General features: G+C 46.3%; 1 protein-coding gene across 1 annotated transcript in view; it reads left to right on the forward strand.

Annotated features, from left to right (window-relative positions):
• Positions 1–575: 575 nt before the first annotated feature.
• The window catches only part of ZNF274 (zinc finger protein 274), a 58,645-nt gene continuing 32,096 nt past the window's right edge, over positions 576–27,124 (forward strand). The window contains exon 1 of the mRNA XM_009436586.5: positions 576–635. The gene's annotated coding sequence lies outside the window, so the exon portion shown is untranslated. The remainder of the gene's footprint in view (positions 636–27,124) is intronic.

The raw sequence follows: 27,124 nt of genomic DNA on the forward strand, positions 1-27,124 counted from the left end.
AAGGGACCCCAACGTGAGAGGGAAAGACGCCCGTGATGCCAAGCCTTGGGCAGCGGACAGCCAAAATCCTGAAACCCCGCGGTGCTCCCTGTGATTCACTTTCCAGAGGCCCCTCAGTGCCCCGACGCTGGCCCGGAGGGCGGTCGCTATCTTGAGACTGAAGCTCACTTTCGGATCCTGGGCGTTCTTGCCAGGTTTTTCATTAATACAGAGAAAACCAGTGGCTTTGTGACAGTTAGTTTTGAAACTCCCTGAGGAGGGCCGAGCGCAGTGGCTCACGCCTGTAATCCTAGCGCTTTGGGAGGCCGAGGTGGGCGGATCCCCTGAGGTCAGGAGTTCAAGGCTAGCCTGGCCAACATGGTGAAACCCCGTCTACTAAAAATACAAAAAATTAGCCGGGTGTGGTGGCGGGCACCTGTAATCCCAGCTACTCAGGAAGGCTGAGGCAAGAGAATCGCTTGAACCCGGGAGGCGGAGGTTGCGGTGAGCCTAGATCGTGCCATTGCACTCCAGCCTGGGCAACAAGAGCGAAACTCAGTCTCAAAAGAAAGGGAGAAAGAGAGAGAGGAAGGGAGGAAGGAAGGAAGAAAAGAGAAAGAGTCTCTGAGGAGCAAGCAATTCCCTCAGCCAAAGAGGTAAGAACTGCAAAATTGATAAATATTGCATGTACCTTACCCCCAAATTTTATTAAGAACATTTTCAAACATGCAGAAAATTTGAAATGATTGTGTGGGCCTGGCACAGTGGCTCACGCCTGTACTTTCTGCACTTTGGGAGGCTGGGGAGGGAGGGTCGCTTGCGCTCAGGAGTTTGAGACCAGTCTGGGCAACATAGTGAGAACTCGTCTCTACAAAAAAATTTTAAAAATTAACCGGGCTTCGTGGCGCGCGCCTGTAGTCCCAGCTACTCAGGAGTCTGAGGCGGGAGGATCCCTTGAGCCCCGGGATGTTGAGGAATGATTGTACCACTGCACTCCAGCCTGGACGACAGAGCGAGACCCTGTCTCACAAGAAAAAAAAAAATTGTGTGAACACCCACGTACCCAGCCCCTGGGTTAGATAATTAATATTCGACAATATGTGCTTGATCCAAGTATCCATTATTGCATTTATTTCGATAGTAATTAAACAGGAGATTGAGTGACTATGGGCCAGCCGTGGAGGCTCATGCTTGTAATCTCACACTTTGAGAGGCTGAGGCAGGAGAATCACTGGAGCACAGGAGATCAAGCCTGCAGTGAGCTGTGATTGCACTTCAGCCCAGGTGACACAGTGAGACCCTGTCTCACAATAAAAAAATAAAAATGAGTGACTAATGGATTCAAGCCAATTAGCATCTGCTTATTAGCACATATGCTTTCTAGTTACATAAACTGAGTCAAAAGATTTCATTTCTCTAAAATTTTGTCATTTAACCATCAGAGTAGAGTATAACATACAGGGATGTATGAGGACTGCATTAGCTAATACCTGTGTGCTCTGCATGGTAAACCTTCAATGCAAATCCGCTGTTTAACTACTGAAGCACATTTCGGAAGAACTGCTACAAGTACAATTCGTAGATGCTAGCGAGAATGGCATAAATATTTAAAATAGTTTTAGTTATATATTATGAAATTTCCTTTCATACGTCTTCTACCATCAGTGTGAGAATGTCACCGCCACCCACGTTCACCCAGCAGATACTCATGTTCTCTAAGCTTTGCATGTCTCTGTTGTTTTCTGTTGTTTGTTTGTTTAAGACGGAGTCTTGCTCTGCTGCCCAAGCTGGAGTGCAGTGGCACTGAGGTGACAGCGTGCTGGCAGCCCTCGCTCGCTCTTGGCGCCTCCTTGGCCTCGGCGTACGCTCTGGCCATGCTCGGGTAGCCCTTCAGCCTGCCACTGCGCTGTGGGGCCCCTGTCTGGGCTGGTTGAGGCCAGAGCCTGCTCCCTCAGCTTGCCAGGAGGTGTGGAGGGAGGAGGCGCGGGCGGGAACCTGGGGGGCGCGCGCGGCGCTTGCGGGCCAGCTAGAGTTCCGGATGGGCGTGGGCTTGGCGGGCCCCGCACTCTGAGCGGCCAGCCGGCCCCGCCAGCCCCGGGCAGTGAGGGGCTTACCACCCGGGCCAGCAGTTGCGCAGGGTGCGCTGGGTCCCCCAGCAGTGCTGGCCCACCGGCGCTGCGCTCGATTTCTCGCCGGGACTTAGCTGCCTCCCTGCGGGGCAGGGCTCGGGACCTGCAGGCCGCCATGCCTGAGCCTCCCCGCAACCCCCGCCCTGGGCTCCTGCGTGGCCGGAGCCTCCCCGACGAGCGCCGCCCCCTGCTCCACAGCGCCAGGTCCCATCAACTGCCCAAGAGCTGCGGAATGCAGGCGCAAGGCACGGGACTGGCAGGCAGCTCCACCTGCGGCCCCGTGCGGGATCCACTGGGTGAAGCCAGCTGGGCTCCTGAGTCTAGTAGGGACTTGGAGAACCTTTATGTCTAGCTAAGGGATTGTAAATACACCAGTCAGCACTCTGTATCTAGCTCAAGGTTTGTAAACACACCAATCAGCACCCTGTGTCTAGCTCAGGAGTTTGTGGATGCACCAATCGGCACTCTGTATCTAGCTAATGTGGTGGGGACTTGGAGAACCTTTATGTCTAGCTAAGGGATTGTGAATACACCAATCAGCACTCTGTGTCTAGCTCAAGGTTTGTAAATGAACCAATCAGCACCCTGTGTCTAGCTCAAGGTTTGTGAATGCACCAATCAGTGCTCTGTGTTTAGCTAATCTAGTGGGGACTTGGAGAATTTTTGTGTCTAGCTCAGGGATTGTAAATGCACCAATCAGCACCCTGTCAAAATGGACCAATCAACTCTCTGTAAAATGGACCAATCAGCAGGATGTGGGTGGGGGCCAGATAAGGGAATAAAAGCAGGCTGCCCGAGCCCCCAGTGGTAACGTGTTGGGTCTGCATCCACATGGTGGAAGCTTTGTTGTTTGGCTGTTTGCAATATATCTTACTGCTGCTTGCTCTTTGGGTCCGCATTGCATTTATGAGCTGTAATAGTCAATGCCAAGGTTTGCAGCTTCACTCTTAAGCCAAAGAGACCATGAAGCCACCAGAAGGAAGAAACTCCGAACACATCCAAACATCAGAAGAAACAAATTCCAGAGACGCTGCTTTTAAGAACTGTAACACACACTGCGAGGGTCTGTGGGTTCATTCTTGAAGTCAGTGAGACTAAGAACCCACCATTTCCAGACATGGCACAATCTCAGCTCACTGCAACCTCCGCCTCCTGGGTTCAAGCAATTTTTTTGCCTCAGCCTCCCGGGTAGCTGGGACTATAGGGGCGCACCACCACACCCTGCTATTTTTTGTATTTTTAGTAGAGACGGAGTTTCACCATATTGGCCAGGTTGGTCTCAAACTCCTGACCTCGTGATCTGCCTGCCTCGGCCTCCCAAAGTGCTAGGATTACAGGCGTGAGCCACTGCACCTGGCCTGTTCACTGTTCTTGTGTAACAACTTACCACAAAATTACCAGCTTAAAAACCACATTTTTTTTTCTTTTTTCTGGAGATGGAATTGTGCTCTGTTGCCCAGGCTGGAGTGCAGTGGCACGATCTCGGCTCACTGCGGGCTCCGCCTCGTGGGGAAAGCCACATGTATTTATTATCTCAGTGTTCTTGTGAGTCAAGAGTCTGGGCATAGCTTAACTAGGCCCTCTGTTTAGAATCTCCAGAGGTAGCAATCAAGCTGTCAGCTGGCTTCATTCCCATCTGTAGACTTGATTATAGAATTATCTACTTTCATGTTCATTCAGTTGGCTGAATCCATTTCTTTTTTTTTTTTTTTCTTTTTTTGAGACGGAGTTGAGCTCTTGTTGCCCAGGCTGGAGTGCAATGGCGCGATCTTGGTTCACCGCAACCTCTGCCTCCCAGGTTTAAGCAATTCTCCTGCTTCAGCCTCTCGAGTAGCTGGGATTATAGTCGTGCACCACCATGCTCGGCTAATTTTGTATTTTTAGTAGAGACAGGGTTTCTCCATGTTGAGGGTGGTCTCGAACTCCTGACGTCAGGTGATCCACCTGCCTCGGCCTCCAAAAGTGTTGGGATTACAAGTGTGAGCCACCACGCCCCGCCTGAATCCATTTCTTTGCAGCTGTAGAGCTCACAGTAGCTTCCTTTTTTCAGGCCACCAGCAAGAGTCTGTAACTAAGCCTTCTTATTTATTTATTTAGACAGAACCTCACCTCGCTTTGTCATTCAGGCTGTAGTGCAGTGGCGCAATCATACTTTACTACAGCCTTAACTTCCTGGGCTCAAGCATTTCTCCTGCCTCAGCATCTCAAATAGCTGGGATTACAGGCATATGCACCACCATGCCTGGCTAATTTTTTTTTTTTTTTTTTTTTTTGAGAGGGAGTCTTACTCTGTCGCCCAAGCTGGAGTGCAATGGTGCGATCTCGGCTCACTGCAACCTGTGCCCCCTGGGTTCAAGCGATTCTCCTGCCTCAGCCTCATGAGTAGCTGCGATTACAGGCGCCTGCCACCACGCCCGGCTAATTTTTGTATTTTAGTAGAGACGGGGTTTCACTATGTAGGTCAAGCTGGTCTCGAACTCCTGACCTCAAATGATCTGCCTGCTTCGGCCTCCCAAAGTGCTGGGATTACAGGCGTGAGCCACCGTGTCTGGCCATGCCTGGCTAATTTAAAAAAAATTTTTTTTGTTTAGCCAGGCGTGGTGATGTGCACCTATAGTCCCAGTTACTTGGGAGGCTGAGGCAGGAGAATCACTTGAACCCAGGAGGTGGAAGTTGCAGTGAGCTGAGATTGCACCATTGCACTCCAGCCTGGGTGACAGAGTGAGATGCTGTCAAAAAAAAAAAAAAAAAAATAGCAGAGACCAGTCCTCACTATGTTGCTCGGGCTGGTCTCAAACTTCTGGCCTTAAGTGATCCACTGGCCTCAGCTTCCCAAAGTATTGGGATTACAGGTGTGAGCCACTACCATCGGCCAAGCCCTGTTTCAAAGACTTTCAACTGTTTTGGAACAGCTGCAAAATATCTCAGCTTTGCCATATAAACTCATCATAGTGTCACAATAGGAAGTGCCACAGGCACCATCATAGAATTCTTTCTGTCACAGTATACAACCCAGAAATTGAAATGTGTTATTCATTTAAATTGCATGTTTTTGTTTCTTTGTTTTTTTGAGATGGAGTCTTGCTCTGTTGCCCAGGCTGGAGTGCAGTGGCACAATCTTGGCTCACTGCAACCTCCGCCTCCCGGGTTCAAGCGATTCTCCTGCCTCAGCCTCCCTAGTAGTTGGGATTACAGGTGCACGCCACCGTGCCTGGCTAACTTTTTTTTTTTTAGTAGAGACAGGGCTTCTCCATGCTGGCCAGGCTGATCTCAAACTCCTGACCTCAGGTAATCTGTCTGCTTCGGCCTCGCAAAGTGCTGGGATTACAGGCATGAGCCACCACGCCTGGCCTAACTTGCATGTTCTTAATGACCAGCAAATTTGCACATGTCCTGTAAGTCTGTTCATTAGCTACCCAATTGTTCAGGAGACTGGCCTCTTCATATAGTTCACCCATGTCTGTGCTGGAGTCTGTCTCACAGCTGTGCATTAAGTTTTATGTAACAGCTCCCCGGCTTCCTTTTCCTCTGATTTTTTCTCTCTGGTTTCTTCAGGCGTCGCAGTTAAAGATCAGTAGATACTGAGATGGAGTTGGAACTGCAAAAGGTTTATTGGGGGGCATACCTCACACCTCTATTCACACCACATGAGCTAACATCCTGTTTGCTAAAGCTAGTCTCATGTGTTTTAGTCCCAAGTCAAGGAACAGGAAGAGCTTCTGTGTTAATTATCCACTGCTTTGTAAGAAATTACCCCAAAACATAGCTGCTTAGGCCAGGCACGGTGGCTCAAGACCAGCCTGGCCAACGTGGTGAAACCCTGTCTCTACTGAAATAAATTAGCAAAGCATGGTGTTGCGCACCTGTAATTCCAGCTACTCGGGAGGCCAGGGCAGGAGAATCATTTGAACCCCAGAAGCAGCGGTTGCAGTGAGCCAAGATTGCGCCATTGCACTCCAGCCTGGGCAACAGAGTGAGACTGTCACAAAAACAGGGGCCAGGCGCCGTGGCTCACGCCTGTAATCCCAGCACTTTCGGAGGCCGATGCGGGCAGATCACGAGGTCAGGAGATTGAGACCATCCTGGCTAACATAGTGAAACCCCATCTCTACTAAAAATACAAAAAATTAGCCGGGCGTGGTGACAGGCGCCTGTGGTCCCAGCTACTCAGAAGCTGAGGCAGGAGAATGGCGTGAACCCGGGAGGCGGAGCTTGCAGTGAACCGAGATCACGCCAGTGCACTCCAGCCTAGGCGACAGAGCGAGACTCCGTCTCAAAAAAAAAAAAAACAACAAAACCAAAAAACAAAAACATAGCAGCTTACAACAAGGGAAGACAACTTTTTCTGTAAAGGACCAGACAGTAAATATTTTAGGTTTGGTGGACTATATGGTCTCTGTTGCAACTGTCAACCTTGTTGTAGCACAACAGCAGCTATTGACTATACATAATACATGGGCAGAGCTGTATTTCAGTAAAACCTATGGACAGTTGAGTGTGGTGGCTCACACCTGTAATCCCAACACTTTTGGAGGCCAAGGTGGGAGGATCACTTAAACCCAGGAGTTCAAGACCAGCCTGAGCAACAAAGTGAGACCCCATCCCTACAAAAATAAAAATAAAAAAACTTTATGGGCCGGGCGCGGTGGCTCATGTCTATAATCCTAGCACTTTGGGAGGCCAAGGTGGGCGGATCACGAGGTCAGGAGATCGAGACCATCCTGGCTAACACGGTGAAACCCCGTCTCTACTAAAAATACAAAAAATTAGCCGGGCGTGGTGGTGGGCGCCTGTCGTCCCAGCTACTCGGGAAGCTGAGGCAGGAGAATGGAGTGAACCCAGGAGGGTGGAGGTTGCAGTGAGCTGAGATCGTGCCACTGCACTCCAGCCTGGGTGACAGAGTGAGACTCCGTCTCAAACAAACAAACAAACAAACAACTTCATGGACACTGAAATTTGAATTTCATATAATTTTCACATCACAAAATATAATTATTCCTTTATTTTCAATTATTAAAAGATGTAAAAACTACAATTAATTGATCACAACCAGTTACAGATTTCTTTGTTCTTGTCCACTCCCACTGCTTCGTTTGACCAGCCAAAACAACAAAAAAAAGAATTTTAAAAAATATAAAAACTACTCTTAGTTCATAAGCCATCCCCTCCCCAAAAAGGCAACAGACAGGACCAGACCTGGAAACTATAGTTTGCTGACTCCTAGCAGTAACAAATTACCACAGATTTAGTGGCTTTAAACAAAATAAAGTTATTATCTTATAGTTCTGGAGGTCAGAAATCCAAAATGGGTTGGCTTTCCTTTGGGAGGCATGAGTGGAGAATACATGCCTTCCATTTTCCAGCTTCTGAAGGACACTTACATTGCTAGGTCTATGGCCCTGAGTCACTCCAACCTCTGCTTCCATCATCAAAACTTGTTTTCTGATTCTGACTCTTCTATCTTCCTCTTCCACATTTAAGTATCCTTGTGAATACACTGGGCCCACTCAGATAATCCAGGATAATCTCTGTATCTCAAGATTCCTAATTTATTCACATCTGTAAAAATTCTTTTGCCATGTGAGGTAACATTCACGAGGTTCTAGGGATGAGGATGTGGACATCTTTTGGAAACCATTACTGAGCTCACTACACAGTCCAAGAAGGCCTCTCTGAGGAGGTCAATGTTAATCTGACTTCTCAAGTAAAAGAAGGAGCCAACATACTGAGGAAGAGCATTTTGGTAGAAGGAGAGCACTAGCAAAGGCTCTGAGGTGGAGAGAATTTGGTACAATCAAGAAACCAGCCAGGCACAGTGAGTGGCTCATGCCTGTAATCCCAGCACTTTGGGAGGTCGAGGCCGACGGATCACTTGAGGTCAGGAGTTTGAGACCCGCCTGGCCAGCATGGTGAAACCCATCTCTACTAAAAATACAAAAATTAGCTGGGCATGGTGGCGCGTGCCTGTAATCCCAGCCACCTGGGAGGCTGAGGCATGAGAATTGCTTGACCCCAGGAGGTGGAGGTTGCAGTGAGCCAAGATCACGCCATTGCACTCCAGCCTGGGTGACAGCGAGACTCGGTCCCCGAGGAAAAAAAAAAAACAATAGCAGGCAGTGAAGACAGAATGGATGGGCAAGGGGAGAGAGCAGAAGAGTCAGGGGAAATCTGGCTGACATGTGCCAGGCCTTGTGCACCCTGATTAGGAGTTTGGGCTTCACCCTGAAGGAGACAGGAAACCAGAAGGGGTGGAGTTAACCTGGGGAGTGACATGATCTAATTTGCACCATTAGAAGGGCACTGCCTGATGTGTGGGGGAAGATCTCCAGCAGGCATTTAGTCACAGGCTTTGGAAATTCAGAAGCTGAGGGTTAGTGATCTCGACTTGGAAGTCATCAACATAACAATCGAATGGTGAGGGATAGAAGTGACCTCAAACAATTGGCCAAGAAACAGTCACGGTGATGCCATGCTGGGTACTGTTGCCAAGGAAATTAGCAAACAGATTTGGAATCTGCCTCTATGTAGCAATCAGCATAGTGAATGTGGATGTTCTACAAAAAAGCATAAATATTTGAGAGCAATGAGAAGTCACTCGTTGAATTTAAGCAAGGGAATTAAATGATCTGGTTTACATTTTAAGAGAGACAGGGTCGGGAGAGGGGGGAGGGATAGCATTAGGAGATATACCTAATGTTAAATGATGAGTTAATGGGTGCAGCACACCAACATGGCACATGTATACATATGTAACTAACCTGCACGTTGTGCACATGTACCCTAAAACTTAAAGTATATATAAATAAAAATAAAAATAAATAAATAAAAGAGACAGGTTGTTGCTGTGTCACCCAGGCTGGTGTGCAGTGGTGCAATCATAGCTCGCTGCAACCTTGGAATCCTGGGCTCAAGAAATCCTCCCACCTCAGCCTTCCAAGTAGCCGAAATCATAAGTGCACACCACCACACCTGGCTAATTAAAAAAAACTTTTTTTGTAGAGACGGGGGTCTCACTGTGTTGTCCAGGCTGGTCTCGAACTTCTGAACTCAAGTGATCTTCCTGCCTTGGCCTCCCAAAGTGCTGGTATTACAAGGGTGAGCCACCACACCTGGCCTGATTTCCATGTTTGAATGGTTGCACTGGTTGAGTGTTGGGATGGTGTCATGAACAGAAGAGGAGATGATGATGAAAGCACTACTGTGTAGTTCAGTCAAGAAATGTCGTGACTTGGAACTGGATGAGTCAATGGAAGTAAAAAGGGGCTCATTTCAATGTATGTTTAAGGTGGGCTCAGAATTTGGTGATTGATTCAAAATTGAAGTGGAAGGGTCCATGGCTACTGACATGAGCAACTGTGATGCCATCCATGGACAGGAGAAACCTGGGAGAAGAGGAGCTAGAGCATGAGAATAGAACTCAGTACTGACAAGGTATGGTTGTAAAATGAATAGACACTCCCAGCAGGCAGTATGAATATGGTGAAATATGTCTATGATCAGAAAAGAATCTGGAATGAAGCTACAAATTGTGATTCATCAATGTTCAGATGGTGTTTGAAGCCAGCAGAATAAAACAGACCATACTGGTGGATGAGAGAGGAGGGCTCAGGACAAGCCCCCAAAGCACTGGGGTCCAGAAGAGCATCTTGAAAACAGAGTGAGGAGACTGGGCGCGGTGGCTCACGCCTATAATCCCAGCACTTTGGGACGCCGAGGCTGGTGGATCACGAGGTTGGGAGATCGAGACCATCCTGGCTAACATGATGAAATCCCGTCTCTACTAAAAATACAAAAAATTAGCTGGGCGTGGTGGCGGGCGCCTGTAGTCCCAGCTACTCAGGAGGCTGAGGCAGGAGAATGGCGTGAACCCAGGAGGCAGAGCTTGCAGTGAGCCAAGATCGTGCCACTGCACTCCAGCCTGGGCGACAGAGCGAGACTCCATCTCAAAAGAAAAAAAAAAAAAAAGAAAGAAAGAAAAAGAAAAGAGAGTGAGAAATGACTAGTAGCAGAGATTGATCTATTTTCCTATCAGCCACCTGGAGAGACTGGGCTTATTCTTATTTGCTCAGTCGCTCCTGGCAAGACAGATTTGGAAACAAATCAACATGCTTTCGATGTGCTTAATCCCAGCATTTTCTCTCCAGCTCTTAAAATTATGGTTTTTTAATTGATTGAACAAGCCATAATTTATTCAGTGAACAATTGTAGGGGATGTACAAATGTATCTGTTTTTTTTTTTTTTGGATTGTGAAACTATCATCAAAAGCAAAGAGATAACCAGGAAGGAAGACATTTGTCTGAAAACCATATGCCAGGCCAGGCGTGGTGGCTCATGCCTGAAATCCGAGCACTTTGGGAGACTGAGGTGGGTGGATCACAAGGTCAGGAGTTTGAGACCAGCTTGGCCAACATGGTGAAACCCCGTCTCTACTTAAAAAAAAAAATACAAAAATTGGCTGGGCATGGTGGCGTGTACCTGTAATCCCAGCTACTTGGGAGGCTAAGGCAGGAGAATTGTTTGAACCCAGGAGGCAGAGGTTGCAGTGAGCCGAGATTGCGCCACTGCCCTCCAGCCTGGGTGACAGAGGAAGACTGTCTCAAAACAAAACAAAACAAAACAAAAACAACAACAACAAAAATGCCATCCTGAAAGTGGAAAGATTCACAAAGAATGAGCTTCATTTCTTCACATTTGCAAGAAACCAGGACTGTAAGGTCCGCTTAGAGAAGCAGAAGGAGGACCAGGAGAGATGAGTCAAACAAATGATGCTTGAGGAACACTGATTCAGGAATGAGGCTGCAAGAATAAGAAATGCACAGCTAATGTTAAGTAGAATTCAAGCCTTCTTCCACTAAACAATATTCTTTTTTGTTTTGTTTTGTTTTGTTTTGTTTTTGAGACAGAGTCTTGCTCTGTCACCCAGGCTGGAGTGCAGTGGCAGGATCTCAGGTCACTGCGAGCTCTGCCTCCCGGGTTCATGCCATTCTCCTGCCTCAGCTTCCAGAGTAGCTGGGACTATAAGCGCGCGCCACCACACCTGGCTAATTTTTTGTATTTTTAGTAGAGACGGGGTTTCACCGTGTTAGTCAGGATGGTCTCGATCTCCTGACCTTATGATCCACCCTCCTTGGCCTCCCAAAGTGCTGCCATTACAGGCATGAGCCACCGCGCCTGGCCTTGTTTTTGTTTTTTGAGACAGAGTCTCATTCTGTCACCCAGGCTGGAGTGCAGTGGCGTGATCTTGGCTCACTGCGACCTTCACCTCCTGGGTTCAAGCAGTTCTCTGCCTCGGCCTCTCAAGTAGCTGGGATTCAGGCACCTGCCACCACACCTGGCTAATTTTTGTATTTTTAGTAGAGACAGGGGTGTTGCCATCTTGGCCAGGCTGGTCTTGAACTCCTGACCTTGTGATCCACCCACGTTGGCCTCTCAAAGTGTTGGGACTACAGGCGTGAGCCACCGTGCCTGGCCCACTAAACAATATTCTTATCAGTGAATACCACTACATACATGAGTCATTGTAAAACAGCATTCAGATTTAATAAACCATAAATGCACAGGGAAAAAACCCTGAAAATTATGATTTTGGGAATGCTTTTGGTCAAAACACTCAACTTCTTAGACTTGCAAACAGTTCAGTGTAGAAAAGCCTTATATATGAAATATACGTAGTAAATTTTTTAAGTGTAGCACAAGTCTCAGTCAATGTAAGAGAATTCATGTTAGAGAGAGTTGAGTTGAATGTAAGGAATGTGGAAAAGTGTATTCAGAGCTCCTCTCATCTTTGTTTTGAGAGCACTTACACAGGTGACAAACCCTCCAGATGTTCTGAATGTGAGAAATCCCTGTTTATGGTAAATACTTTCTGACATCAGAGAAGTCATACTGGAGAGAGACCATATAAATGTAATATGTGTAAAGAAGTCTTTAAACAGAGCTCAACCCCACTGATGTATGAGCAAACTCTCTCAGGAAATAGACCTTACAAATGTGTTGAGTGTTGGAGAGTCTTTATTAAGAAATATTTCTTTCAGTATGTTTCAGAACTTACACAGGAGAACAATACTATAAATGTAATCGCTGTAGCAAAGGCTGTAGACACAAATTATACCTTATTCAATATGAGACAATTTATACTTGTGGGAAATTATATATTTGCAGTGAATTTAGGAAATTCTTCTAAAGAAGTGAACACTTTTACCCTATAGCTAAGAATCTATAGAGACACCTTATGAAGGGAATCATTCAGGGAAAGGTTTTACACTTTGCTCCTCCACTACTCAAAAATCACAGAAGACACACTGGAGAGCAAAGCGATGGATATAGTCATCGTGGGAAAGGCTTCAGACGTAGCCTAGCCCTTACGATGTGACATCAGAGGACTCATACTGAGGAAAACCCCATACATGTAATTTGCGTGGAAGAGCATTCAGGAGTTGTTCTCATATTATTGAACGTAAGAGGACTCATACTGGAGAACACTATGAATGCAGTCAGTGTTGGCAAGCTTTCAACCATGGCTTTTACCTTATTTGACACCAGGAAATTCAAACAAATTAGAAAAACTCATTGAAAAAAGATCAATGTGGAAAAGCTATTGGTTGGAATTCCATTTTATTTGACATCAGGGATAAAGGAGGCAAAAGCCACCAGTTATTTTTTAACTCTTAAGTATCTGAATGTAACAAGACTGCAAACTTGTGACTCCCTGCAGCCACAGATCAGCAGGGATAAGCAGTTCTACTCTACATATGTCCCTAATTTGCCATAGAAACACCATTTAATGGGGACTCAGGGTCTAGGCCTGATGAACAATGTCTCATAGAAATGTCTGGCCATATGCGGCTGGGCACAGTGGCTCACGCCTGTAATCCCAGCACTTTGGGAGGCCGAGGCGGGTGGATCACGAGGTCAGGAGATCAAGACCATCCTGGCTAACACCGTGAAACCCCGTCTCTACTAAAAATACAAAAAAAAATTAGCTGGGTGTGGTGGCGGGTGCCTGGAGTCCCAGCTACTCAGGAGGCTGAGGCAGGAGAATGGTGTGAACCCAGGAGGCAGAGCTTGCCGTAAGCCGAGATCGTGCCACTGCACTCCAGCCTGGGTGACAGAGCAAGACTCCGTCTCAAAAAAAACAAGAAAAAAAGAAAAAGAAAAAGAAATGTCTGCCATATGCCTGTAATCCCAGCTACTCAGGAGGCTGAGGCAGGAGAATAGCTGAACCCAGGAGGTGGAGGTTGCAGTGAACCAAGATCACACCACTGCACTCCAGCCCGGGCAACAGAGCAAAACTCCATCTCAAAAAAAAAAAATGGTTGCCATAGATAATCATGGCTGGGCACAGAGGCTCACACCTGCAATCCCAGCACTTTTGGAGGGCAAGGCAGGTGGATCACTTGAGCTCAGGAGTCCAAGACCAGCCTGCGCAACATGGAGAAACCCCGTCTCTAATAAAAATACAAAAATTAGCTGTGCGTGGTGGTGCATTCCTGTAGTCCCAGCTACTTGGGAAGTGAGGACTGCTTGAGGGGGTCAAGGCTACAGTGAGCTGAGATGGTACTACTGCACTCCAGCCTGGGTGACTAAATGAGACCCTGTCTCAAAAATGAAAAGAAAAGAAAAGAAAAGAAGAGAAATGGTTGTCATAGGTAATCACATGTAAAATTTTTTTTTTTTAAAAGAGTGAGCAACAGTAAGATTTATTGCAAAGAGCGAAAGAACAAAGCTTCCACAGTGTGGAAGGGGACCCAAGCGGGTTGCCCATAAATGTTATCAATGGCAACAGCATATCTATTTTTCTACATCACGTATGAATAAAAGAACCATCAACCTTGAAGAATGGTGCAGAAATCATACACCTTTTAGCATCATGGGTATCATTATGTGTATAATTTTATGATAGTCCTAGATGAGGGCTGAAGGATATGCTATCAATTTTTTTCTGCATAATCCAAATATTATCACTCCAAACAAATCAGAGAGATTTATACTAACTTGCTAATACTTTGCCAATAGCATTCTTCTATCTACTTAAATAGAAGCATCATAAAGAGTTGTATGTTGGCCAGGCACGGTGACTCACACCTGTAATCCCAGCATTTTGGGAGGCCGAGGCAGGAGGATCACCTGAGGTCAGGAGTTTGAGACAAGCCTGGCCAACATGGTGAAACCCTGTCTCTAGTAAAAATAGAAAAATTAGCCGAGTGTGGTGGCACATGCCTGTAATCCCAGCTACTTGGGAGGCTAAGGCAGGAGAATCAGTTGATCCCGGGAGGTAGAGGTTGCAGTGAGCCAAGGTTGTGCCATTGCACTCCAGCCTGGGTGACAAGAGCAAAACTCCATCTCAAAAAAATTAAAAAAATGAGTTGTACATATCTTCACATTTCTAAGGGCATGTCCAATGTCTTGGCAGGGTTAAAAAGACATCATAGTCTGGTGAAGTACCCATACTCCAAAACTAGTGCAAACTTCACAAGTTTCATTGCAAATCCCTTACAAAGAGCACAGGGTATGTATAAGCAGCATTGGTTTCTCTTCTGAAACCCTGGACACTAGAAGATAAGTGAAGATTCCAGAAACAAAAAGACTCTGATTTCAGGATTTGATGCTCAGCAAATATATCATTCACACATATGAGGAGAGAGTAAGCATTTTCAGACCTGTTAGCATTCAAAATTTGTATTCTTTCTGGAAAAACTGCCCAAGAGAACATAATAGTAATTTCTTACAATGGAAGTATGAGCCATGTCCTCAAAAGACATCTAAAAGGACACTCATAGAAGCATTAGTCATAAGGGGCCAAAACTGGATACAGCCCAGCAGTCCATCAATAATAAAATGTACAAACAAAATGTGGTACATCCATAGTGGAATACTACTCAGCAATTTACCAAACATTAACTACTGATACATGCAGCAACTTGGATGAATCTCTAACACATTATGTTGACTGAAAGAAGCCAGACACAGAAAACCATAGACTATATGATTCCATTTATATGAAGTTTGAGGACAGAAAAAAAACTTATGATGATAATCAGGATAGTGGTTAACTCTGGGAGATATTAACCAGGAAGTGGTACAGGGTTTTGGAAATATATTTTCTGTTGACCTGTGTAATGGATTTTTATATATGGACATTATATATTTATATATTTAGACATATATAAAAAAACTCATCAAGTTGTGAAGTTGAGGACTTTATGCCTATATATATGTTTATGTGTATATATATGTTTAAAGCTTATATAGTTTATGTATATAAAGGTTATATATAAACTTTAATTAAATTAATTAATTAATTTTTTGAGACAACAGTCTCACTCTGTTGCCCAGGCTGGAGTGCAGTTGTGTGATCTCTGCTCACTCCAGCCTCTGCCTCCTGGGTTTAAGTGATTCTCCTGCCTCAACCACCTGAGGAGCTGGGATTACAAGCAAGCACCACCACACCTGGCTAGTTTTTGTATTTTTAGTAGAGACAGAGTTTCACCATGTTGGCCAGGCTAGTCTTGAACTCCTGACCTCAAGTGATCCTAATGCCTTGACCTCCCAAAGTACTGGGATTACAGGTGTGAGCCACCGTGACTGGACTAAACTTTAATTTTAAAAGTTTTAAAACGGCCGGGCATGGTGACTCGTGCTTGTAATCTCAGCACTTTGGGAGGCCGAGGTGGGCGGATCACAAAGTCAGGAGATCAAGACCATCCTGGCCAACATGGTGAAACCCCGTCTCTACTAAAAAAATACAAAAATTAGCCAGGTGAGACAGTGCACGCCTGTAGTCCCAGCTACTTGGGAGGCTGAGGCAGGAGAATTGCTTGAATCCAGGAGGTGGAGGTTGCAGTGAGTCGAGATTGCGCCACTGCACTCCAGCCTGGTCGACAGAGTGAGACTCTGTCTCAAAAATAAATAAATAAATAAATAAATAAAAGTTTTAAAACTATATGCAAGCTGGCCGGGCACAGTGGCTCACGCCTGTAATCCCAGCACTTTGGGAGTCCAAGGTGGGCGGATCGTGAGATCAAGAGATGGAGACCATCCTGACTAACATGGTGAAACCTCGTCTCTACTAAAAATACAAAAATCAGCTGGGCATGGAGGTGAGCATCTGAAGTCCCAGGTACTCGGGAGGCTAAGGCAGGAGAATCACTTGAACCCAGGAGGCAGAGGTTGCAGTGAACCGATATTGCGCCGCTGCACTCCAGCCTGGCGACAGAGTGAGAGTCCATCTAAGGAAGGAAAGGAAAGGAGAGGAGACGGGAGGGGAGGGGAGAGAAGGCAAAGGAAAGGAAGAAGGGAAGAATAGAGGGAAGAGAGGAGGGAAGAGAGGAGGGAAGAGAGGAGGGAAGAGAGAAGGAGAGAAAGAAGGAAAGAGAGAAAAGAAAGAAGGAAAGAAGACCTATATGCAAGCTGATGGGATGATGGGATCCAAAGGACTTATGCTGCCATTTTAAACAGTCTCCAAACAAAGACAAAACAAATGCCTCTGCCACTGCTGTGCTATGAGTCAGGATGCTTGCTGGGCTGGTAGCAGCTAACCCACGTCATCAGATAATGTTTACTCACATGCCTGGAGAGTTAGCCAGAATAGCTTCAGGATCAGTATGAGCCAGCAGCTCAACAATGTCTCCAAATACTCAATTTCCTTCCACCCTTCCCCTCAGTGGTCTGCAGTATTGATTATTCTTAAATTGGCTCCCATTGACAGCCTTATGGCTCAGCTTCTTCTTTTTTTTTTTTTTTTTTTTTTGGAATGAAGTTTCACTCTTGTTGCCCTGGCTGGAGTGCAATGTCGCGATCTCGGCTCACTGCAACCTCTGCCTCCCGGGTTCAAGCGATTCTCCTGTCTCAGCCTCCCGAGTAGCTGGGATTTCAGGCGCCCACCACCACGCCCGGCTAATTTTTGTATATTTAGTAGAGACGGGGTTTCACCATGTTGACTAGGCTGGTCTTGAACTTCTGACCTTAGGTGATCCACCCGCCTCGGCCTCCCAAAGTGCTGGGATTACAGGTGTGAGCCACCACGCCCGGCCAATATGGCTCAACTTCTTTCAAGAGACTGGGCTTTTTTTTTCTGTATTAGTTTCCTATCACCACTGTAACAAATTACTACAAACTCAGTGTCTTAAAACAAGAGATAAGAGAAATATTAAAGTAAGACAAATAGATCCTCTCATTTCTGGAGGCCGGAAGCATGAAATCCATACCTGGGCCAAATTCAAGCCTTGGAGGCTCCAGGAGAGAATTCATCCCTTGCCTCTTCCAGCTTATGGTGGCTGCTGGCCTTTTTTTTTTTTTTTTTTTTTTTGAAACGGAGCCTTACTCTGTTGCCCAGGCTGGAGTGCAGTGGTGTGATCTTGGCTCACTGTAATCTCCCCCTCCCGGGTTCAAGCGATTCTCCTGCCTTAGCCTCCCGAGTAGCTGGCATGACATGTGCATGTCACCACATCCAGGTAATTTTTGTATTTTTATTTTTAATTTAATTTTATTATTTTTTTATTTTTTTATTTTTTGAGACAGAGTCTTGCTCTATCACCCAGGCTGGAGTGCAGTAGCACGTCTCGGCTCACTACAACCTCTGCCTCCTGAGTTCAAGCCAGTCTCCTGCCTCAGCCTCCCCAGTAACTGGGGTTACAGGCGTGCAACACCATGTCCAGTTAATTTTTAAATTTTTAGTAGAGACAGGGTTTCACCATATTGGCCAGGCTGGTCTCAAACTCCTGACCTCGTGATCCACCCCCCCTTGGCCTCCCAAAGTGTTGGGATTACAAGCGTGAGGTACCCCGCCCGGCCTATTTTATTTTATTTTTTATTTTTTTGAGAGGGAGTCTTACTCTATCACCCAGGCTGGAGTGCAGTGGTGTGATTTTGGCTCACTGCAACCTCCGCCTCCCAGGTTCAAGCAATTCCCTGCCTCAGCCTCCTGAGTAGCTGGGATTACAGGCGCCTGCCACCAAGCCTGGCTAACTTTTGTATTTTTAGTAGAGACGGGTTTTCACTATCTTGGCCAGGCTAGTCTTGAACTTCTGACCTTGTGATCCACCCGCCTCAGCCTCCCAAAGTGCTGGGATTACAGGCATGAGCCACTGTGCCCAGCCAACTTTTGTATTTTTAGTAGAGACGCGGTTTCATCATGTTGGCCAGGCTGGTCTCAAACTCCTGGCTTCAGGTGATCTGCCTGCCTCGGCCTCCCAAAGTGCTGGGATTACAAGCATGAGCCACTGCGCCCAGCCTGCTGGCATGTTTTGACTTGTGACTGCACAGCTCCAGTCTCTGCCTCCACGGTCACATCACCTTCTCCTTTTCTGCGTATGTGTGGTCACATCTGTCCCTGCCTCCCTCTTGTAAAGATACATGTGATTACATGCACAATCCAGGATCATCTCCCCTCTCAAGATCTTTAAATACATATGCAGTCCCTGTCTCTACATAACGCAACATTCATAGGTTCCAAGAATTCAGGCCTGACATCTTTGGGGGACATTTTTCAGCCGAACACACTCTCCTAACTTTTAATCAAAGTCCTGGGCTTCACTCTCCATCCATGTTCATTGCTTTGACACTTGTCATGGACAGGAGGGTGCCTTGCACTGACTGGCTTGGACCAGAGTGCTTGCATGCCCCTGGATTAATCACTGCAGCAACGGAGACAGAATGAGGCCAGTGGGCCATCCACTGGAGCTGAGATTGAGGGGCAACTTCACCCATAGCTGCCCAAAAGGGTATCTGGGGTGTTCTGAGGGTGTTCTGGGGTGTATCTGAGGAAAGGGATGAGTGGAAAGGTCTCACAAATGAATCTTTTTTTTTCTTTTTTTTTGAGATGGCGTTTCACTCTTTTTTGATGGGCATTGCCCAGGCTAGAGTGCAATGGCGCGATCTCAGCTCACCACAACCTCTGCCTCCCGGGTTCAAGTGATTCTCCTGCTCAGCCTCTCCAGTAGCTGGGATTACAGTCATGTGCCACCACGCCTGGCTAATTTTGTATTTTTAGTAGAGATGGGGTTTCTCCATGTTGGTCAGGCTGGTCTGAAACTCCCGACCTCAGGTGATTTGCCCACCTCAGCCTCCAAAAGTGCTGGGATTACAGACGTGAGCCACCGCGCAGCCTCACGTGAAAAAGACTTTTCTCTCAATTTCGCAATCTCTCTCTCTGTCTCTCTCTCTCTGTCACGTTTTGAAATTCTGGCTTCCCTCCTATACCCAAGGGAGAGCTCACACTTCTCCCTTACCTGAGCGGAATGCCATCTTTCCCTTCCAGCACCCCATTCAATCCTCCACCAGGGTCCCCATGTCCTGGTAGCTGCTCCCTGGATGTTGGGACTTCACTCAGTTCCATTTTTTTTTTTTTTTTTTAGGAGACAGGGTCTCACTCTGTTGCCCAGGCTGGAGTGCAGTGGCCTGATCATAACTCACTGCAGCCTTAATCTCCCGGGCTCAAGAAATCCTCCCACCTAAGACTCCTGAGTAGTTGGGATTATAGGCACATGTCACCATGCCCAGCTAATTTTTAAATTTTTTTGGTAGAGATGGAGTCTCACTATGTTGCCCAGGCTGGTCTTTAACTCCTGGCCTCAAGTGATCCTCCTGCCTCAGCCTCCTAAAGTGCTGGGATTGCAGGCATGAGCTGTTGACCCTCAGTTCCAGATCTTTGCTGGCAGCAAGTCCGGAAGCTTCCATCCGGATCTAGTTTGTGGCCTTATAACTTAATGTGAGGAGAGGTCTCTGGGGTAGATGGGCTCCACCCAAGCAGATTTTTGTGCCAGCTACTGTGGCTGTGCCACCCACCTTCATTGCAGCACAGTCTGGCACCTTCTACAGATGCCAAAAAAACCAGCTACACTCTTTTCCAGCTTTTCTCCCAGCCAGGACATGGATGCATGTGTCAATCCTGGCTAACAGGGTCAGAGCGAGTCAACAACAGAGAAGTCTTCCGAAAATGTTGTATTACTTTTTTTTTTTTTTTTTTTGAGACAAAGTCTCACTCTGTTGCCCAGGCTGGAGTGCAGTGGCATGATCTCGGCTCACTGCAACCTCCATCTCCCAGGTTCAAGCGATTCTTCTGCCTCAGCCTCCTGTGTAGCTCGGACTACAGGCGCGCACCATCACGCCCGGCTAATTTTTTGTATTTTTAGTAGAGAAGGGGTTTCACCGTGTTGACCAGGCTGGTCTCGAATGCCTGACCTCGTGATCCGCCCGCCTCAGCCTCCCAAAGTGCTGGGATTACAGGTGTGAGCCACTGCGTCTGGCCAAAATGTTGTATTACTTCTTTGTGGTAGGGAGAGTAATGCCCCCTTTCCTTCAGAGATGTCCTCATTCCAAACCCTGGAACCTATACATATGTTACCTTCGCATGGCAAAGGGGACATTGAAGATGCCATTAAGGATCTGTTTTTGTTTTAGAGACAGGGTCTCAGTCTGTCACCCAGGCTGGAGTGCAGTGGTGTGATCATGGCTCACTGTAGCCTGGAACTCCTGGGCTCAAGCGATCCTCCTGCCTCAGCTTCCTGAGTAGCTGGGACCACAGATGCATGCCACCACACCCAGCTATTTTTGTTGTTGTTAAGACACGGTCTTGCTCTGTTGCCCAGACCAGTCTCAAACTCCTTGGCTCAAGCGATCTTCCTGCCTCAGCCTCCCAAAGTGTTGGGATTACAGGTATGAGCCACCATGCCTGGCCAGATTCTTGAGATGGGGAGATTATTCTGAATTACTTGGGGCGGGCCCTATTTAATCAAATGTCTTTGTGTAACTTGAGGCAGGAATCAGAGTAGATGATGTGATGATGGAATGAGAGATTTGAAGATGCTACACTGCTGGCTTTAAAATTGGAGGAAGGGGCCATAAGCCAAGGAAGGCAGGTAGTCTCTAGAAACTGGAAAAGGCAAAGAAATGGATTCTCTCCTAGACCCCCCAGAAGGACCACAGTCCTGCTGACATCTTTATTTTAGCCTAGTAAGACCCATTTTGGACTTCTGACCTCCAGAGCTGTGAGACAATAAATTTGTTGTTGTTTTAAGACACAAAGTTTTGGTAATTTGCTACAGTGGCAACAGAAAGCAAATACACTTCCTGATGCCAACTTCTTCAGCCAAATGTTGCACGGCTACATGCTAGACTTGGAACTGTAATCACCATCTTAGGACTGCAAAGATGTGTGCCTCAGAAAGAACCAAGGCCATACACTGGGGAGGGCTGAGCCAAAGGAGGGACAGTGACTGGTTACAGCTCATACTTGAGCCCAGGGGTCAACCGTAGAAGCCCTTACATCTGGATTTAATTACATTTTTTATTTTGTGATTTTTAGTTTTATTTGTGCTGAGACAGAGTCTCTGGAGTGTAGTGGTGCGACTACAGCCTCAACTTCCCAGGCTCAGGCGAGCCTCCCACCTCAGCCTCCCAAGTACCTGGATTACAGGTGTACACCACCACACGCAACTAGTGTTTTGTTTGTTTTCGTGGGGATGGAATCTCACACAAAAAACTGGGCAAGTATGTTCCCCAGGCTGGTTTTGAACTCCTGGGCTCAAGCAATCCTCCCACCTTGGTCTCACAGTGTTGGGATTACAGGCATGAGCCACTGGGCCCAGCCTGGACTTAATGAAAACAAACAAACAAACAAACTTTTTTTTGAGTCAGTCTTGCTTTGTCACCCAGGCTGGAGTGCAGTGGTGTAATCTCAGCCCACTACAACCTCTGCCTCCTGGGTTCAATTAATTCTTATGCCTCAGCCTCCCAAGAAGCTGGGATTACAGGCATGCATCATCACACCTGGCTAATTTTTGTATTTTTAGTAGAGAAAGGTTTTTGCCATATCAGCCAGGCTGGTCTTGAACTCCTGACCTCAAGCAGTCCACCTACCTCAGCCTCCCAAAGTGCTGGGATTACAGATGTGAGCCACTGTGCCCAGTCAGTGAAATTTAAGATCATGAATGGTGGCATACTGTCACTTCTGCCAAAACTACACCTTACATGATAACCCTTTCTTGCTCCCCACCAGCTTTTGCTCTCAAGTCTCGTTTGGTCATGCTAAGCCACAGTTTGGGGACTCCTAGGAGCAGCCATCACAGGTAACCAGTTCTGCTGGCTCAGGATGGCCCCTGCTGCCCTGACTCAGAGACACTTCCTGCAAGGCAGACATCTCATGCAGAGCAGAGGCCACTGCAGTCAGAAGGAAGGGCCTGGTAGCCTCAGAGGCACAGCCAAGGGGCTGCAAGGATGGAAAGGAGATATTCCACAAGTCCAAGGGTGTGACATGGAAGCACACTCTGGGATGTGGTGGACTCAAGTGATCCATGCAGATGTGGATGCTGTCTCTCTTTCTCTGTTCATAGCGTGTGGCATGGGTCCTCTCTGGGTGAAAATAGGTGCCCAGAATTAATCACACACTTCCATTCAAAATAAACTGTGCCAACTTGCTGAACCACAAAGTGATTTCCTCGCCATGGCCCCTAAATAACTCCGTGATAAGAACTGTATGCTATTGATGGCTCTGAAGTCCAAATTTATTGGCAAAAGCAAAGAACATGCCTGAACTAGTCATTTCTGCAGGCGTTTCTCCTTAAGATGAGTTTGAAGCCAATTGGTTATGTGAAGAATAGCAATCAGTTCTTTCTCACACTGGAGGAGGAGGAAGCACAAAAGAAAGTTCAAGGGTCAAGCCTCCCAAAAGGCTCTGTTATAATCCTATGTGCTCTTTCATTGTATCTAGTGATGAATTTGGGTAACTGACACTTTACTCATTGGCCATCTATCCTTGAACTTGATAAGCATTTTCATTTATGTAAGTTTACTTGTAATTCTTCCAAAACTTATCTTCACATTTCCCAACAAACTAATTTCAGACATTTTATGTTTTTATGATTCTATTGTGACAGGAACCTCCATTTCAATATACTTGCTGCAGGTATAGATTTTGTGCATTGCTTTGTGGTGTTGATTTGTCCATCTTTTGTATTCTGCCTAGCTTATTGTAATCTTGATTTTTAAAGTTTTCAATTGGGTTTTTAAAGTATGTTAATGTTAATAATGCATTTTTAGGTTTCCTTTCCCAATCATTACAGCACTCAGGTCTATTTCATATAAGATTGATTGATTTATTAAGACAAGTTCAAGCTCTGTCGCCCAGGCTGGAGTGCAGTGGCATAATCAGGGCTCACTGCAGCTTCAACTTCCTCAGCTCATGATCCTCCTACTTCAGCCTCTTGTGTAGCTAAGACTACAGGAGTGTGCCACCACATCCAGCTACGTTTTTTGCTTTAATACAGACGAGGTTTTGCTACGTTGCTCAGGCTGGTCTTGAACTCCTGAGCTCAAGTGACCCTCCCGCCTTGGCCTCCCAAAGTGCTGGGATTATAGGTATGAGCCTGGCCTCATACTTTATTTGTAGTAACAAGAATATCTGGAAAATGTTCAGCATTGCTGAGAGCAGATTTCTGTCATTTTCGATGTGTGTATCCTCCACGGTTACTGAATAGAGGAGTAAACAAGAAAAAGACTCAAGAAGAGAGACAGGAGTCAGTTCTCATCAGAGAAGAAAAGGTCGATTTCCTAAGGCAGGAAATATTGAGATGGGTGGTGTTCAGGACTAGCAGGAGGTGTGTGGCTGGCTTGTTCCTTGTCTACATCCTACTGGCCTAAAGAAAAGATGCCCCACACTAAGGACAGCAAGAGGGAAAGAGTGAGCCTCATCCTCCGTGACTTCAGTGGGCAGCTTAACCAGCACCAGAAAAGACCTATACTTGCAGATTTTCTTTGTGGGAAAACGGCGTTGGTTATTTGGGTTTTTATTTATTTCCAACCAAACATGCCTTAACGGATACAGGGTGCAAAGGCATGTACTAGATTATTCCAAACCTGCCTCACTGGTTTGTCCGGCATTCTGTGGACTTCCTGCATTCCTCTTTGAGGCAGGCCGTTTTCTGGAGGTTGTTTGTGATCGGCCTCTGCTCAGAGCCCAAATTCTTAGCCTTTCCCCCATGTGTTATGTCCAGTGTGGATTATCTTGATGGTGAGTTTACCTTTGATGTTGGGGAAAACAGGCAAAGAATGAATGAGCAGCAGTAACTAAAGAGCCTCTTTTCTGGGAAAAAAGCTATGATATTAATAATTTATAGTTCAAATGCACATTAATTTATCCATACTTCTGTAACCTTACGTTCCCAAGCTCTCAGAAGTTCAGAGAGGTGTCCTCAAAGCTCACATTTCAAAGATGGAAAGACACATCTTTCTTCTTTTTAAAAATGATTTTAAAATGTGTCCCCCTTTACATGGAACAATTTGAGATGCTCTGTGTGATGAAACAGAGACAGAGAATGATGAGTGGAGATCAAATCCTGGGTCCATGATTCAGTTGCACAGCTGGCTTAGGACTCAGTTGAACACCACTAGCTGCCATAATGGTCCAGCTGCCATAGTGGTTTGGGCCAACTTATAGCTTTACATATTTTATTCTTAGTCATATGTTGTTTATTTATTATTTATTTATTCATTTATTTATTTTGAGATGGAGTCTCGCTGTGTCACCCAGGCTGGAAGGCAGTGGCACAAACTCGGCTCACTGAAAGCTCCACCTTCTGGGATCATGCCATTCTCCTGTCTCAGCCTCCCGAGTAGCGGGGACTACAGGCGCCCGCCACCATGCTCGGCTAATTTTTGTATTTTTAGTAGAGACGGGGTTTCACCATGTTAGCCAGGATGGTCTCGGTCTCCTGACCTCATGATCTGCCCGCCTTGGCCTCCCAAAGTGCTGGGATTACAGGCGTGAGCCACTGCGCCCAGCCATATGTTGTTTAATTTAAACCAACAGTAGACCATTGATTTAAAAAAGCATATGGGGCCAGGGGCAGTGGCTCACTCCTGTAATCCCAGCACTTTGGGAGGCCAAAATGGGCAGATCACCTGAGGTCAGAAGTTCAAAACTAGCCTGACCAACACGGTGAAACCCTGTCTCTACTAAAAATATAAAAATTAGCTGGGCGTCGTGGCATCTGCCTGTAATCTCAGCTATTAGGGAGAATGACGCAGGAGAACCGCTAGAACCCGGGAGGCAGAGGCGGAGGTTGCAGTGCCATTGCACTCCAGCCTGGGCAACAAGAGCAAAACTCCATCTCAAAAAAAAAAAAGCACATGGAAAAATATTAATATATTTAAATAACTCAGTATCTCAATAAACCTATGCCTGACTATGTGGAATATATATATATTTGAGATGGAGCCCCCTTTAGTAGAGACGGGGTTTCACCATGTTGGCCAGGTTGGTCTCGAACTCCTGACCTCAGGTGATCCACCCACCTCAGCCTCCCAAAGTGCTGGGATTACAGGTGTGAGCCACCGCACCTGGCCCTATGCAGACTATATTAAGAGAGAAAAAGTAAAAATTAAACTTTGCAATTGAATGAAATAACTACTATTTCTACAACACACATTTTCACTTATGATCCATAATGCCTTCTATGTAATTCAAAATTCCAGATATTTTCTAACAGAAAATTTCTCCCTGTTATGAGTCTGCAAAATTTATATGAACAAGGCTATTTATATTTTGCCTCTCTTCCACCTAGTGTAAATCTTCTTGTATTTTGCTACAGATATACTCATGTGTTTGATGGCAGGTGCTACCCCAGACCTCTTAGGGATTTACACACTGTATGGTGTAAATACATTACCATCCTACTAAAATCCAAATGATCATGAATTCCAAAATACATCTGGCCCAGAAGGTTTTGAACAAGCAATCGAGGCACTGTCTAAATCCAACAACGATGAATAACATTTTTTCAACATTTTACATGTTTAATAGTTAACATTTCTTCAGAAGTCATTTTTATTTTACAAATTACAATAAACAGCATATTTAATTTGCTAAACAGGAAAAGAGTATGCAATTATTAAAAGTTGAATTAAAATGGCTCTCATAAATCAATCTTCAATAATATGCTTATATAAAACCATCTTTAGGTTGGGCGCAGTGGCTCAAGCCTGTAATCCCAGCACTTTGCGGGGCCGAGGTGGGCGGATCCTCTGAGGTCAGGAGTTCGAGACCAGCCTGGCCAACATGGCAAATCCCCATCTCTACTAAAAATACAAAAATTAGCCGGGCATGGTGGCACGCCCGGCTACTCAGGAGGCTGAGGCAGGGAGAATCACTTGAACCCGGGAGGCAGAGGTTGCAGTTGAGCCGAAATCGCGCCATTGCACTCCAGCCTGAGCGAAAGAGCGAGACTCTGTCTCAAAACAAAAAAAGAAAACCAAAACATCTTTGGTCAGGCATGGTGGCTCATGCCTGCAATCCCAGCACTTTGGGAGGCCAAGGCGGGAGGATTGCTTGAGTCCAGGAGTTCAAGACCAGCCCTGACAACACACTGAGACCTCATCTCTACATAAATATTTATTAAAAATTAGCCAGGTGTGGTGATGCACACCAGTAGTCAGTCCTAGCTACTTGGAAAGCTGAGATGGGAGGAACACTTGAGCCCAGGAGGTTGGGCCAGCAGTAAGCCATGACTGCAGCACTGCTCTCCAGCCTGGGCGACAGAACAAGACCCTGTCTCAAAAACAAATTCTTTTAATCAAAAATCAGGTTTTATCCTATACCATATAAATAGAAAGAAATCATTAGAAGAATTTCCACCTGCCTGGGCAACATAGTGAGGTTTCTGTCTCTACAAAAAAGTACAAAAGAGGCCAGGCGGGGTGGCTCATGCCTATAATCTCAGCACTTTGGAGGCTGAGGTGGGCAGACTGCCTGAGGTCAGGAGTTCGAGGCCAGGCTGGCTAACATGGTGAAACCCCGTCTCTACTACAAATACAAAAATTAGCCAGGCATGGTGGCACACACCTGTAGTCCAAGCTACTTGGGCAGCTGAGGCAGGAAAATCGCTTGAACCCAGGAAGCAGAGGTTGCAGTGAGCCGAGATTGTGCCACCTCACTCCAGCCTGGGCGACAGAGCAAGACTCTGTCTCCAAAAAAAAAAAAAAAGCCAGGTGTGGTGGTGTGCACCTGTCCCAGCTATTTGAG

Source organism: Pan troglodytes, chromosome 20 (genome assembly GCF_028858775.2).
Source record: "Pan troglodytes isolate AG18354 chromosome 20, NHGRI_mPanTro3-v2.0_pri, whole genome shotgun sequence".
NCBI lineage: Eukaryota > Metazoa > Chordata > Mammalia > Primates > Hominidae > Pan > Pan troglodytes.